The 14817-nt window shown below is 51.0% G+C and overlaps 1 protein-coding gene across 1 annotated transcript in view; it reads left to right on the top strand.

The window, feature by feature from the left end:
• Positions 1-1691: 1691 nt before the first annotated feature.
• PAG1 (phosphoprotein membrane anchor with glycosphingolipid microdomains 1) overlaps positions 1692-14817 on the top strand; it is a 97516-nt gene continuing 84390 nt past the window's right edge. The window contains exon 1 of the mRNA XM_081110943.1: positions 1692-1997. The gene's annotated coding sequence lies outside the window, so the exon portion shown is untranslated. The remainder of the gene's footprint in view (positions 1998-14817) is intronic.

Genomic DNA, 14817 nt, shown 5'->3' with positions numbered 1-14817 from the left:
ACATCTTTTTAGCTAAGTTACAAGACGCCTGTGAGATTTCAGTGAGGTGATGTATGTGACGGGCCTTGCATCATAAACTCTCGGACATTGCGTTTCACCCTGTGCCATGAGGAGAAGGCCCAGCCTGTTCCCTTCTTCTCCAAGGTGTCTTTCTAGGCTCCAGAGTGAGTCCAAGCTTTGTTTCCTCCTACAATCCCTTTCCCCCTGTGATGCACACTGTCTGACAGGACATCCGACAGCCCTACTCCATCCCTCCCCTCCTAACCAGCCTTCTTCTCCAACCAGCTTTCAACTCCCTTTAATGATATGTGTAATGAATGGATGTGTTTAATATAACATGTGTTTTCCTAAGTCATGCATAATAGCTGTAGAAAATTCTGGCTAGCCAGATAAAGCACCTGTTGGCTGTGGAGCTGGCCTAAGTTCCACACCTGGCTTGGCTCTTCTCACTGCAAAAGTCTATTCCGGTCCAGGTGGCTGGTCTCCTATCCTGAAGTTTGGTGCAAACAACACCTACATCAGATGCAACTGCAATGGAATTCCAGAGCCCCACCTCTGCCCCGAGCCTGAACCACAACCACTGTGGGTAGGGCCTGGTCATGTGCGCTGCATTTTTGAAAAACTACTCAGGTGATTTTCCACAGACCAAGGTTTCAGAGGCTCTGCTCTGACTCCAGAGCTCACTTCGGAAGCAAGGATGGGGCGGTCCCTACCGTCAGTGCTGACGTAGGCTGAGAGCCTGTGTGAGATGAAGACTCGCCCCTTACACCCAGACCTACCGACCGGAACCTGCAGTTCAAGCGAATCCCCAGGAGGTTCTGCTGTATCCCCGGGGAAGCTTTACAACCTAGCGGTACCTGGGCCCCACCCAAAGATGTAGGGGGTCGGCCAAGGCAGTGGGCTCTTAACAAGCTTCCCAAGCTATTATTATGTTCAGCCAGAATAGAGGGCCATTGACTTCTAAATTCCAGCTCTTTTTCTACTTTAAATAATTTTTATATTTCAATTAGAGGTGGCATACATTATATTAGATTCAGGTGTGCAACCCAGTGATCCGATATTATATAACGTACTAGTGATCACCCCAATAAGTCAAGTACCCACCTGGCACCACACATCGTTATTACAATATTATTGACTCTATTCCCTATGCTGTATTTTACATCCCTGTGATTATTTTGTAGCTACCAATTTACACTTCTTAATCCCCTCACCTTTTCACCCATCCCTAAATTCCAGCTTCTTAAGGTTAAGCTATAGCCTGAGTTAAATTGGCCTCTGTGGTCTTGCCCAGGCCTAAGGACCACTTAAAGTGCTTTTTAAGGGACAACAGACTCTGGAGACAAACAAGTTCCACCACACAATGTTAAGGTCACCAAAACCCAGGCAAGCAGGCAGGACACACCCATGGTGCGCCCTGCGCCCCTGCCCTTCCCATCCTCGGATCGCCCCTCCCTCCCGGGCAGCTCCGCCCCTCCCCGGTAGCCCCACCCCTTCTGGGTAGCCCCGCCCCCTGTGACGTGCCGCCTGGGCCCGGCTCATGCGCATTGGCGCCCGCGCCTCCCGGCCGCTCCTCCCCGGCGCTGTCATTCTCCGCGGCGCGGCGCCCAGTGCGGACTGCGGTGCCCGCAGCCCCTCGCCCGCCCTCGCCCGCCCTCGCCCGCCCAGGCCGGCTGGCGAGCTCGCGATGTGACCGAGCCTGGGAGCGGGCGGGCGGCTCTGCGAGCAGCAGCGCCTCGGCTTCTGTCTGGCCGCGCGTTCCCTGCGGAGCCGCGATTCCCTCGGAGCGGGAGACGCACACCAGGGGCTCGGAGCGCGCCCCCCGGGCCCGGTGCAGCCGCCGCCTCGGCCGGGCACCGCGGAGCCGAGGCGGCTGGTGCAGCGCGGGGCCACCGGCCGCGCGCAGCCGAGCGCGGTCCCCAAGAAGGCGCCCAGTTCGCTGCGTCCCGCGAGTTGACTGCAGTTTCCGAAGTTGGAGGGAGCCGTGCGGAGGCGAGGTTGGTTGTTATCATCTTCGCGGTGTGGGAAGCTGGGGTGGCATCTCTTGTTAGCCGGGCGCCAGCTTGGGGAGGTCAGGGTGCCAGACGCGGACACACACACGCGGGAGAGGCCGCGGCGCAGCGGCCGTGCCAGCTGGACACGTGCAGCGCGAGGACAGGTGCTCGCGGGCACCGCGCCCGCTGCCCAGGGCACATTCCCAGCTTCGCCGCGGTGTGTGTGTGGGGGGGGGGGGCCTGGAGGTGGGGGAGAGGAGGGGAAGGAGGGGCGCAGGGGCCGGTCACCTCGTCCTAAGTCCTGGGGAGCCTCCTGTAATATCCCTGGGTGCCCTGGGTCTTTGGAGATGGGAGCTAAGCCCCAGGCTTCCCGCGCATCCCACTTGTCTTCCCCTCGACGAAAGTTGCCAGCGTCTCCATAACAGCCCAGGGTTTTATGGGGAAAACAACTTGTATGTCAGCCCAGCGTTCTGTGCTATAAGGCGAATGACATGGGAAATGTGCTCTGTTATGTGATTTCATGCACTTTAAGAATGTGAGCAAGTCTCGGAGGAGCAGGATACGGATGGCACTTGGGTTTCACCCTGCCGTCCTGCGCCTCTTATGTAAGCCTCGCGGGGCAGCCCTGGCTCCCAGGGCAGCAGCTGTGGCGCCCGCTGCATTTGTCCACGGTCTGGCTTGAGCGGCCTTTAATGAAAACGCTGACATGATCCAGGAGGCCTGACACCCGTGTGCTCTTCAGGTTGGAGTGCCTTCCCCTGACAGGAAGCAAGCGAGCAGAAACCCAGCATATTTTCAAGGCAGCTCCAGGAATTAGACACTGAGTCGTGTTTTAAAATACATGCACTGTCAGAGCCCGCAGAGGACCTGTGACATGTCCCCTTTGTTTTGGAGAAAGTGGAACTTGGTCCTGCCAGGCAAGTGTGGATGGAGTCTGAAAGTTAAGAGCACTGAAGGGATTAATTATCCTAGTAAACAAAGAGCATGGTTTATAGGTAGCTGCCTGGTGGACTTTGACAGATAGGCTTTTTAATTTTTCTTTCTCATCTCTCCCCCAGAGATTCCTTCTAAGCAGATTGGTAGATCCTCATCATGGATGTTTAATATTTGAGTTGATGAAATTTGTAAAAGGGTGTGTTGAATTACCATATAGTACTGTGGTGAGTAAGATAGTGAGGATTAGAAATAAGGAGGCTATTCAGATTATTTAGTGTAGTAGTCATTAGTGTATCCAAACAGATCACATTAATACTGCCCTATATCTATCTATCTATCTACCTACCTACCTATCTGTCTACCTACCTATTTATCTACCTATCTATATTTTTTAATTTGGACTTATAATAATTGTTAAAATCAAAACTCATGGGTACATTTTAATGTAAGACTTTTTTGGGGGGTAATCTTTAGAAAAAGAAGCACATTTATTTATGGTATTCCAGCATAGAACAAGATGAACTACTTATAGGTACCTTACTTAAAAACATACAGTTTCTTTGAAGAGTTCTAAGAAAATATACAAAACATTATTTCAAAGGTTGGAAAGTTGATCAGGTCAACACACTGTGGTTGGTGAGACTATCCATGGCTTACATCTGAAAGAGAGACACCCAGGATTGGGGTCTCAAGCAGGTCGACCCCCCAAAGCACTTGCATTGTTATAGAGAGGACAGAGCAGGGCAGGTACCTAAACTCTGGGCCTCAGTGTCATTGTCTGTGAAATGGGGTGACAGCAGCTCCTCCCTCATTGGCTTGGGTGAGGACTAGATGAGCTATAGACGTGAAGCTGCTGCACCAGTGTCTGGCCCATGAAACTGGGTAAAGCGATCATGGTTAGGAGAGGAAATGGGCAGCTTGGATGACATTGAATGACTGCTGACGCAGGTGAACAGAGTCAGTTCACGTGTATAACAAGGGGAAGGTATAAGCATTTACTAGACACCTCCTAGGGATGCAAACTGGCTGGGGTCTGATTCGCCGTCTCCCACAATTCCTCTCCGAGGTACGTGACTCCCTGTCCGTGTTAGAGATGGGGAAACTGAAGCCCAGGCGATCAAGTAGTAGAACCCAGCGTGGGGATCTTCGCCCGCGCCCGTCGTTTCAAACCCTGTTGTTTTAAAGCCGGCTGCCTCAACTTGCCCACTGCTGCCTCTGTCGCCCCTCTTCTCCTCCCCACAAGAACATAATGAAATAAGTGCAGAATTATCTTCAATTTACAGATGAGGACATTGAGGTTGCACATTAAAGTATGCAAAGTGCTAGACAGCAATCACAACCTCATTCTCTGTGACGGGGAGCTTTGCTATTATCATAATTAGTGTTTAGTAACTGGCCCCTCGCAGGTGAGCGAGGTGCCAGCAGGTGCGGGGTGCTCCCTGCAGTGTGAAGTGACTCTGTGGCTTTTGACTTCCTTTTGGTCTGTTGGGCAAGTCAAGAAGAGAAAATGGGTATGAGGTTGCAACTCAGTGGAGGATGGGGCCCCCGGTTGGTTTCCTGCCTGCAGATGGGGCTGCGCTGGTCCAGGCGGACTAAACCGCGATGGAAGCAGCGATGCACCAACCGTCATGCCATCTCCCAGCGAGACTAGTCCCAGCGGAGAGCTCCCAGGGGCAGACCGAGAGCCCTGGCACGGTGCCACACACCGTCTTGTTTGCTCAGAACTGAAGTGGCTGTGCCTCACCTTAAATAAGCAAGCTTCCTCTCGGCCTTTGCACCTGCTCTGGGAGCAGCCACGGGGCCCAAGGGAGCAGTGCTGTGCCGAAACTGGTCACAGCCCGCTGGCCGTCCCGCCTGACCGCCAGCGGCGGGGCCTAATGGGCAGGCTTGCGCTTCGTGGCTTTCTCCCATCACCATCCTGGTCCTCCATCATGTTCTTAGTAAACACTGCCTCTTTCCTAGGCATTAAACTTGGATCACTGTATGAGGCACGCACATGGCAGCAGGCCACTCACAGACTGATTTAATATTAATTACCCCTCTGAGCTGATGTGTCCTACCCCGGGGAGCACTTCCAGACAGATGTTCCACGCCGGCTTTCTCCGTCAAAAATCAGAACTCTCCGTGCGGTGAAGCAGTTAATGACGCTGTGTTGCATGTCTGAGAGTGGCTAAGGGAGTAGCCCTCGCAAGCTCTCATCACAAGAAAAGAGGTCTGTAGCTGCGTGGATGTTAACTGGACTTGTGGTGGTGGTTACTTCTCAGCAGGTACAAGATCGATGCATTAGGTTGCACACCTGAAATCAATATATGTTAAGTACCAATTATATCTCAAAATAAAGTAAAATAAAAGACATGCTCTCTGGGAGGGAGATCGGGGCAGGCCTCCGTGAGCTGGGGCCGCACAGCCGCAGGGGTGCACAGAACCCTGGGTGAAGCCGCTGCGGCCCGCCACAGCTCTCTGCTTGCCCCTGCTCTTCAGAGTTCGCAGACCCCTTTTCCTCAGCCATCACCTCGGGTTCAGATGCTCCTCTGTTCTGGGTGGTTCTGCAGTGAAATCTCCCCGACCCCCTCGTCACTTCAGCCGGGCCCACACTGACTTTCAACCAGCGCCTCAGAATTTGCATGTGGTCCTGTGTTCTTTCCTGTCTGGCCATCTCCTTGTTGGCTCCTCTGTGGCCACTTGCAGACTTCCCGCTCCCTCTCCCCGGCGCTGCTCCCTCTCGCGTCAGCATGGACGGGAAGCGCCGCTGCTCTTCACATGGACATACATGCACGGTCGCTCACTCTCTCCCGGCCACCTACCACTTTGAATTGTCTGCACTTCGGGCTCAGGGAGTGGGGAGCTGATTACATTCTGGAGCTCTTGCCGCAGACATCCCCGAGCTCTGTTGGGGTGTGTGTGGAGGGGGCGGGGGGTGGTTTATACAGGGTTCTGGTTATACAGGCAAGCAGTTCTGTGCACATGGCTGCGAGCCCCTCAGGCTGGGGCACTGCGAGCTTGAGAGCACAGGGCCGCTGTGGGCGGCAGGCAGCTCCGAGTGGGATTTACCTGCCGAGTGTCCAGCCCTCGCTGGCTGTGCCCTGGCGAAGACGGGAGTGGTCGCTAACACGGGACTCCCTGGCGCCGGCTGCATTTACTGTAATCCGCAGAGTGAGCCTTATCTGGTAGGGACTTTATTCTCCTCTTTTGCGAAAGTGGAAACGGAGGCCCAGAAAGGTCAGCGCGCTTGTCCAAGGCCACACTAGTGAGTTTTGGAGCCGAGGGTAGCGTCAGGGCTGCCTGAGAGCCCTGGGCTCCCTACACAGCACCTACTGCCTCTGGTTGTGCAGCCTCCGTGGCCGTTACACTGGTCACGGGTGTCCTAAGTTGTGCTTCTAAAAGTGATCCTGGCCCTAACCGGTGTGGCTCAGTGGATAGAGCGTCGGCCTGCGGACCGAAGGGTCTCAGGTTCGATTCTGGCCAAGGGCATGTACCTTGGTTGCGGGCACATCCCCAGTAGGAGGTGTGCAGGAGGCAGCTGATTGATGTTTCTCTCCCATAGATGTATCAGCTCTCTATCCCTCTCCCTTCCTCTCTGTAAAAAATCAATAAAATATATTTAAAAAAATAAAAGCGATCCTACACTGTCTTACTCCCTGCATTCCCTGGGGCGGGGCAGGGCTGTGCCCGCCGGCCTGCCCACGGCCAGCAGCTGGCATCGACTGCCATCGCCTGTCTCCGTGGAGGAAGAGTTTAAGCTTAGTCCATGCCATGAGCTCCGAGAGGAGACCCAGAGGTTCGCGTTGTGAAATAGGAAGCAGAGAGCCTGCGGCTAGTACCGGGACACCTGGGGGCCGTGTTAATGTGGCTGTTTCTCTGGGTTTGGGGTCACTTGTGTCATCCTCCTTAAAGAAAGGAGAAGTGTAGAGGCCCGGGATTTTCTCAAGTGACTAAAAGAAAAGGGGGGGGTGTTATGTAAGTGAAAAAAGGGTCAGTAGTGAGCACATGACCAACAGGGTCATGAGCCATTCACAGGGCGACTGAGAACTTTACAGTAAATGAGCGCGCGTGTCTGGCTGGTAAGGCTGCAGGGTGTTGCCGGGAGGGGGAGCCTCAGACCTGTGCAGCGATGCCCTCTCTGACTACAGGCCAAACACGGAGTCTAAAACCCCCTGGAAATGTTCTCAAAACCCCGGTCCTGAGCTCCACCCCCCAACTTTTTTTTTTTTTTTTTTTTGCTCAGGAACCAATATTCATTCAGTGAGTTATTCATATCCCAGGGTTTGAGTTACTGTTGTTTGATGGTTATAATATGTTAGCGTATCTTGTGGATGTCTCATGTACTCTCCCTCCTTGATTCTTTTGGGGCTGTAGAGCGACTACTTATGAAAAATTCCGTATTCTACATGTAGGCTGTCTTCAGAGGACAGGGAGGTTGGCCTGACTGGGAGCTTTTCCATAAAATGCAGAGCCCTGGGAACCTTATGGAGTAGCCGAGTTAAAAAAAAAAAATGTTTTATTTGATCCGCAGCTGCTTTGCACCTTCCTCTCTGATCAGCCCCGTCCTCGGGCGTCTGGTCCCACTATGTTCGTGACAGCATCACCACGTTCACACCCTCAGCTCGCTCCAGCCCTTCTCCCCACTGTGCTCACCCTGCGTGGCCCCCAGCGTCACCGCTGCCGACACTGCTGGGAACATTGACGGGGCAGCTCACGTTACCAGTCAGAGTCAATAAAGCCACACAAGACAATGAGCTTTTTTAATTAACACAAAATCCAGTCTGTAACATGGCTGCCCACAGGATGCCACCACCTCTGCGTCCCCTGTGGGAGCTGCAAGCCGAGGGTCTCACTGTTCTCCCCGCACCTGCCACCTGCCCAGGAGGGCCGGGCCTTCCTCAGTCCTCAGCCACCCGCCCGCAGTGCTGGGCAAACCCAGGGGAGTGCAGTGTCATGTCTGCCCGCACCAGTCCCTACCCATCTGGCAGATCTGCCACCAGGCGCGGTGCCGGGCGAGGCGGCCTCAGACAGGAAGGTCCCCCCTGCCCTGGAGAACCTGGGTCTCTGGAGGGGAAGAGACCAGAGCTGGGTGGGCACCAGGGCAGCAAGTGCTGGCTCCGCAGGGTCTGTGGCTCCAAGGGGCTCTCCCTGAGGCCGTGGGCCGGCTGAGGGTGGAAGGCAGGTCGGAGGGGAGCAGGCAGCGATGGGAGCGGCTGGCAGACAGCACAGCGAGTGTTCTTACCGAGAGTACAGTGGCTGAAGGTGCCAGAGAGGGCGCTGACCGGGCGGGACAGCTGGTCCATGTGGCTGATGCGCATGGCGTGGTGGGCGAGGCTGGAGGTGCAGAGCGGGCTGCAGCCACTTCAGGAAGGGCCGTCCGATGGATTTGAGCAGTTTAGGTTGCCTTTCAGAACGATCACTCTGGGTGTTTTATAGAGAAGGTGGCGGGGGGGGGGGGGGGGGGCGGGCACGTGCAGAAGAGAGAAGCCTGTGAGGAAGCTGTTGAATCCTCATGCAGGTTTAAGGTCTGAACTCAGACGGGTAGGAGCGGGAGAAGGAGGGGGGTGGCCACTTTAGAAAGGGGACTCCCAGGCCTCTGGCTGGAGGAGTTAGATGGACAGAGGGGCCCTTGGTACTGGAAGCAAACACAGAGGTGGCACCGTTTGCAGGGGAAGATGATGAATTCACCTGCGGATGTGTGGACGGGGCCCAGGGCTGAGCCAGGCGGTGGCACCAGCCGGTGGCTCTGGAACTCAGGACACAGGCCGAGCGGGAACAGCTCGCCTGGGGAGGTGCCGTGGAGACGCGGCCTGCCTGGGAGAATGCGCGGACGCCAAGGAGATGGGACGGTCACATTCCCTGAGAGGAGGTTCTGCCAGGTGCTTGGACACAGAGCGCAGGAGCCAGAGGCAGAGCGGCTCCGTGGGCTGGAAGCCGGTGTCGGAGGGAGGGGGTGGAAATGACAGGCAGCGGCAAAGGGGCAGGGCTGACTGTTCCCTTGCTTTGTCCCCACAGGGGACGGGGCTGTTTCTCACGTGGCTTTCAGTGCCTGAGACTGTGTGGAAGGAGGGTGGGAGTCGGGGAAGGGAAAGGAGTGAGCAATGCAATCATGAACGGAGGGCGATCCTGGGTCTCAGGGTGCTTATAGGATAGACTTGCTATTTCTTGTTTTTCACTCACTTTTTCTGTTTCATGGAGAAAAGCGGGCACTTGGTAAACTGGGAAGAATGCAAGAATCACCTCCTCAGTGCTCCAAATGCTTGGTTCTCTGAAGCCGACACAGCTCACTGCACCCGTGCACGCGCCCCCGAAAGGGGACGTGGCAAACGACGATATGTGACAGTTACAGAATCTAGGCTTTCCCCGGGGAATGGCACCCTGGGAGGTTTGGGCCTTTGAACCAACCCTTTTACAGTGATTGATGCGCGTCTTGGCCCGCTGGCTGGTGTATTTGGGATAGAATGAGTGCAGTTTCCTGCAATTATCACTGCCTTAAAAAGAGGCCTCGTGATGCTATAGACCAGCGGTTCTCAACCTTCTGGCCCTTTAAATACAGTTCCTCATATTGTGACTCAATCATGAAATTATTTTCATTGCTACTTCATAACTGTAATGTTGCTACTGTTATAAATTGTAATGTAAATATCTGATATGCAGGATGGTCTTACATGACCCCTGTGAAAGGGTCGTTCGACCGCCAGAGGGGTCGCGACCCACAGATTGAGAACCGCTGCTGTAGACAGACTGGAGCGTGGGGCTGTGTGTTCTAGTTAACACCATGCCTCTCAGCCCTTGCCCATCGTTCTTTGATCTGACCCAGGGGACTGAGGCAGGGTTCAGGTGACTGCATGAGACGACAGCGGAGCGGCCGAGCTCCTAGGACCCCCGACGGGCATCTGACTTCGAGTCCGGGGTCTTGCCACCCCATCGCAAGGCCTGTGTCTGCGTGAACAGCTGCTCAAGAAAAACCAGGGGGTGGGATGTTTAAGAGACTTTTTGATGAGTCTGCTCGAAGCACCAACATCTATCTACCTATGATGGGCCACAGGTCACTTATGTACATGTATGTGATTAAGTCAGACTGGGGGACAGTCTTTTCTTACACGTGAGCATCTTATTATGTTCATTATCTTAAAAGCTTTAAAAAAGCATCTGAGTTATAAAATAAAAGGATCGCATATTCTAACTGCAAAATTATCGTAGCTAAACTTGCTGTTTGTGCTACAAGGGAAATTGATTTTTTAGTTGTTGTGATGGGTGCTGTGCGTGAGAAGCATGGTGTGTGCAAGTGTGTGTGCGTGTATATGAAATAAAAACCAGCCCAATCAAGTTCCACCTATTGGCTCTCCTTTTATGATATTATTCTCGAATTCTCCAAATACAGTAAGTGGTGGAGCTTGCTTTGTCTTGCCAGAGCAGCTGTCATGTTACCCACTTAATGCCAACGAGTTCAAGCCTTTGCCTTTTTCTTAAGCAGTGTGAAGCGATACAGGGCAAATCTGAAGGGTTTATTTTAGTTTTATAACTTTTATTTGGCTCCTGATATTCTATAATTATGATTTAAGTAACGTTGCTACTGTTGAAGCAGAGATTAGCTGTTCATATGCAGTAGTATTAGAAGCATGAAATGTAACTTGGGTTTTATGACTGAAAAGTTTATGATGCTACATTTTATTTATTTCAAGTTCATCTTTTGCTTCTTTATTTTTATATTATATTTATTTCACACAAAAAACACCTAAGAGCCTTAGTAAATGGCAGTTTCTGGATGAAAGCAATTTCTAGCAAGTGGCAACATGCTGGTACCCAGCGCTTATCCTTAAACCACAATTTCAAGCTTCGTGGCGCCAATTATGCATTTTAGCTTTATTAGGAAAATTTGAATCCAAAGGGGCTTATGCATTTGTGACAGTCAGTGGTTTGATCTTTTGTTATTAGTGCTGACTTTTTAAAATAACCACACATTTGCACGTTTTTTAAAGTTCTATAAAAATGTTAGGGGACCACCAGAGTTGTAGTAATTACCTTTACACACGGTGTATTGTGGTAGCCTCGCTCCATGTAGCTGAGAGACCACAATACAGGTGTATGCAACTGAAATAACAATATAAAGTAATGTGGTATTTTAGATATGGTTTTGTATTTGTAATCATATGTGAAGAAACTCAGATGAAGTAAAATGAAAATTAATTTGGTCATTTCATGCCTCATGTGTCCCCATTTCATCCAAAAGCAAACATGAGCATCCAGGGCTCAGCAGTGTTCCAGCGAGGCTCTGACGTCACTATACTGATGTTGCTCTCAAGATGGAAACCTGAGCTGCATGTCCTGCTGATCTTCCCAGGAGCGCGCATTTTAATATTATGTTGTAGGAGTTCTCACTTTCTAAAAAGAGGAATTAAATTGCCCCTTTTCTTCCTATTGAAGTTTATTCAGGCATTTTAGTGTTATGTGTACTTGACATGAGAGAACATGTCTAAATTAGTCATCTAATTTGAATATCATAATTATGTGTGCACTGAGGGCTTGATTGACTAGGGAGCGTTTGCATTTTAGCTCTTACTGGATTTAGGAATTACATGCTTAATATTTCAGAGTCCGAAACCTGCTTCTGTTTACCAATAGGCACGTGGAGACAATGTAAACATTTTAACAAAGAGAATTTAGAAGGATATGCTCCTTTTTCCAGTGTTCGGAATTGGCACATATCTGTCTACTGAAGCGTTTTCTTCCATGTAATGGATCGATAAGAAATGTAGAAATGGCTGGAAACTAGCATGGTGTCGCTTGTAGTGCCCAAATGGTTGGTGTTGAGATTAGAAATATACGCCTTTGTTTTTCTTTTCTTTTTAAAATTTTTAAATATATTTTTATTGATTTCAGAGAGGAAGGGAGAGAGAGAAAGAGATAGAAACATCAATGATGAGCAAGAATCATTGACTGGCTGCCTCCTGCACGCCCCCTACTGGGGATTGAGCCCGCAACCCAGGCATGTGCCCTTGACTGGAATTGAACCCGGGACCCTTCAGTTTGCAGGCCGATGCTCTATGCACTGAGCCAAACCAGCTAGGGCTACTCCTTTGTTTTTCTAAATCAAAAATAAAGATGCTTTGGAGTAATGTATTATGAATCTTGATAGACATTTAGACATAGCTGGATAATGCCAAGAAGATTTTCTCTTTGCTTTATTATATAACTAGAGTCCCAGTGCACGAAATTCGTGCACAGGTAGGGTCCCTAGAGGCTGCCAGCCGGGGCCTCCCTTCCCCCAGCTGCCTGCCACCGCTGCCGACCAGGGTGGGGCTGGCCAGGGGGGAGGAGCCGTGGGTGGTTGGCCAGCTGGCCCTGCCCCCTAATCGAACTCCAGGTTGAACTCCCAGTCGAGGGGACAATTTGCATATTCGCTTTTATTATATAGGATAGTTACTCTGCCTAAAATATACATCTTGAACTTTAACCTCAGTGCGAAATGCTCAATATTGCCAAAGTAGAATTGAAATTAAAAATGTGGAGTCTCGTGAAAAGCACACAATGTGGATAACAGCTTTTCAGGCTCTGGGCCGGGACATTTGAGACAGGGTTGCTCAATGCGATGGCTGCAGAGGAAAATGAAACACTGAAGTGTTTAACTGATACTGAATGTAATGGTTTCTGCCACCACAGTTCTTAACCTTTCCAATGGGTTGAGTTATTTGCTAACAGTAGCAGGTCAGGAACTGAATTCTTAGAGAGCTTTTCTTTTAACAAATATTCAATAGCATTTTCCAGCTTGTTCTCCTGGATACAACTCATAACAACAGCCCAGTGTTTCCCTCTGCTGTCTGGCAGCCCCAGGCTGTTTGGCACGGGGCCCCTTCTTCTCTTATGTATTTTCCCAGCTCCCCACATCCTCAAAATTGTCAGCCTTGGCTGAGAATGAGCCTTTTGCATCCTCACAGTTACAAGGGGAATAAAACAACTTCTCCCTGTAATGTGCCAAGGCCCGTGGTCACAGAATCACCACTTGCTAGTCATATGCTTTTCCTTTCTCGGTGTCCTCGCTGGCTTCCGGAAGTGGTAACAAGGCTTCGTTGAGATGTGAACCCATCAGTTTGGTTCCATCTGTCTTACACTCTCTTTAGAGCTGTGGTTCTCAGCCAGGGCAGCCGTGCTCCCGGGGTGCTGGGCCCTGTCTGAAGGCATCTTCGGGTGTCACAGCTGGGGAGGGGGCACAGCTGGCATCCAGTGGGGGAAGCAGGGATGCTGCTTTCATTCTGTGCACAGAACAGCCTCTGGGGAAGAGGCTGGCCCCGAGGGCTGAGGTTGAGAAGCCTGATCTAGAGGGTAGGGAATGTTAAGTTTGCTGAATACTGTTTAAGCAAATGGAGATGTGACAGGTGACTCTGGTGAAGAAATCATTGCATTCGATGCCTTCGTTTATTCAACACCTACTAGGTCCTGAAAACACAATAATGAAGACTGTGGCAAAACCCCAGAGCCCAGGAGTTTGCACTCTTTGCAAGATGACTGGAAAATAAAATACTGCTGCTTGGTAGAATAAACCCTTTGAGGATTCAGCTTTTAGAAAGGTAATAGGTAATTAGAGGGCCGGCATAGCCTGTTAAATAGAAACCATTGAGATTTCATTGGCTAGATATGGGGGAATATCTGAAAGAAATCATGTTCTCTGTCTAGATGTGATATTAGTCATTTGTGGGTGAAATTGCTCATTTTTCCTTATAATCATTAACAGGTCCCATTTCTTGCCCACCTCCTCATTTCCACTGGTATTCATTTGAAATGTCAGGAAAACACCAGGCAGTGTTGACAACTAGGTGTTACTTTAGAATTGTAGGATATTCATTTCTTTTAACATCTTCATTGAGGTATAATTTACTTGCCATGGGTCTCCCATTTTAAGTGTATAATTCCATCCGTCTTACACTCTCTTTAGAGCTGTGGTTCTATTGTGATTTTTAATAAATGTACAGAATTGTGGAACTATCAGCACAATCCAGCCGTAGGATTTTTCCATCACCCCCAAAAGATCCGCCGTGCCCATGTGTGGGCACTGTGATGCCCACAGGCAGCCCGGGCCACACTGACTTTCCTGTCTTTTTCTTTTTTATGTCTACACTAAAGGCCTGGTGCACAAAATTTATGCACGGTGGTGGTGGTGGTTGGGGGGTTGGAGGGGGGGTAATCCCTCAGCCCTGCCTGCATCCTCTCACAATCTGGGACCCCTCGGGGGATGTCAGGCCTAAACCAGCAATCGAACATCCCTCTCGCAATCCGGGACGCTGCATGCATCAGTGACCATCCTTTTCACACAGGTGAAAGGCATCTTGTGTTGTATGGGCAGCTACATTTTTTTTTGCCCTGATTATAAAAAGTAGTACATAACATGATCCTTCTGAGGCAATAGTACCATTTTCCCCATCTTATGGGTAGAAAAACTGAAGCAGAGAGAAGGTAAGTAATTGGCTTTGTCACACAGTTATAAGTGCCAGAATCAGGGCTGGCCACAAAATGTGCAAGCCAGAGTCCATGCATGTCATCGCTGCATCATCCTGTTTTTTCAGTGTTAGAGTAGCCTTGCCAGGTTTTAATTTTTAAATCTAAGAGACTGTTCCCAATATATAGGGTAGGGTCCCTAGGCCTGTCCGGCGATCAGAGCCATCTGTGGGGTGACCGGTGGGCGGGATAATTGGAGGGCCCCTGCTGGCACCTGCATTGCTGGCAGCCTGGCACTACCCGCTGGCCATCCCTGCCACCCAATGGCTGCCACCAGTCACCTCCCACTTGGGGGATGGGGCAGACATTCAGCGCAGGAAGGGGCAGCTCCTGTGTTGAATGTCTGCCGCCCGGTGGTCAGTGTGCATCATAGTGACCGGCCGTCTGCCATTTGGTCGATTTGCATATTAGG

The sequence above is a fragment of the Myotis nattereri genome (genome assembly GCF_964212035.1).
Source record: "Myotis nattereri genome assembly, chromosome: 17".
Taxonomy (NCBI): Eukaryota; Metazoa; Chordata; class Mammalia; order Chiroptera; family Vespertilionidae; genus Myotis; species Myotis nattereri.
The sequence above is the reverse complement of the archived record's forward strand: the minus strand, read 5'-3'. Positions and strand labels throughout refer to the sequence as shown.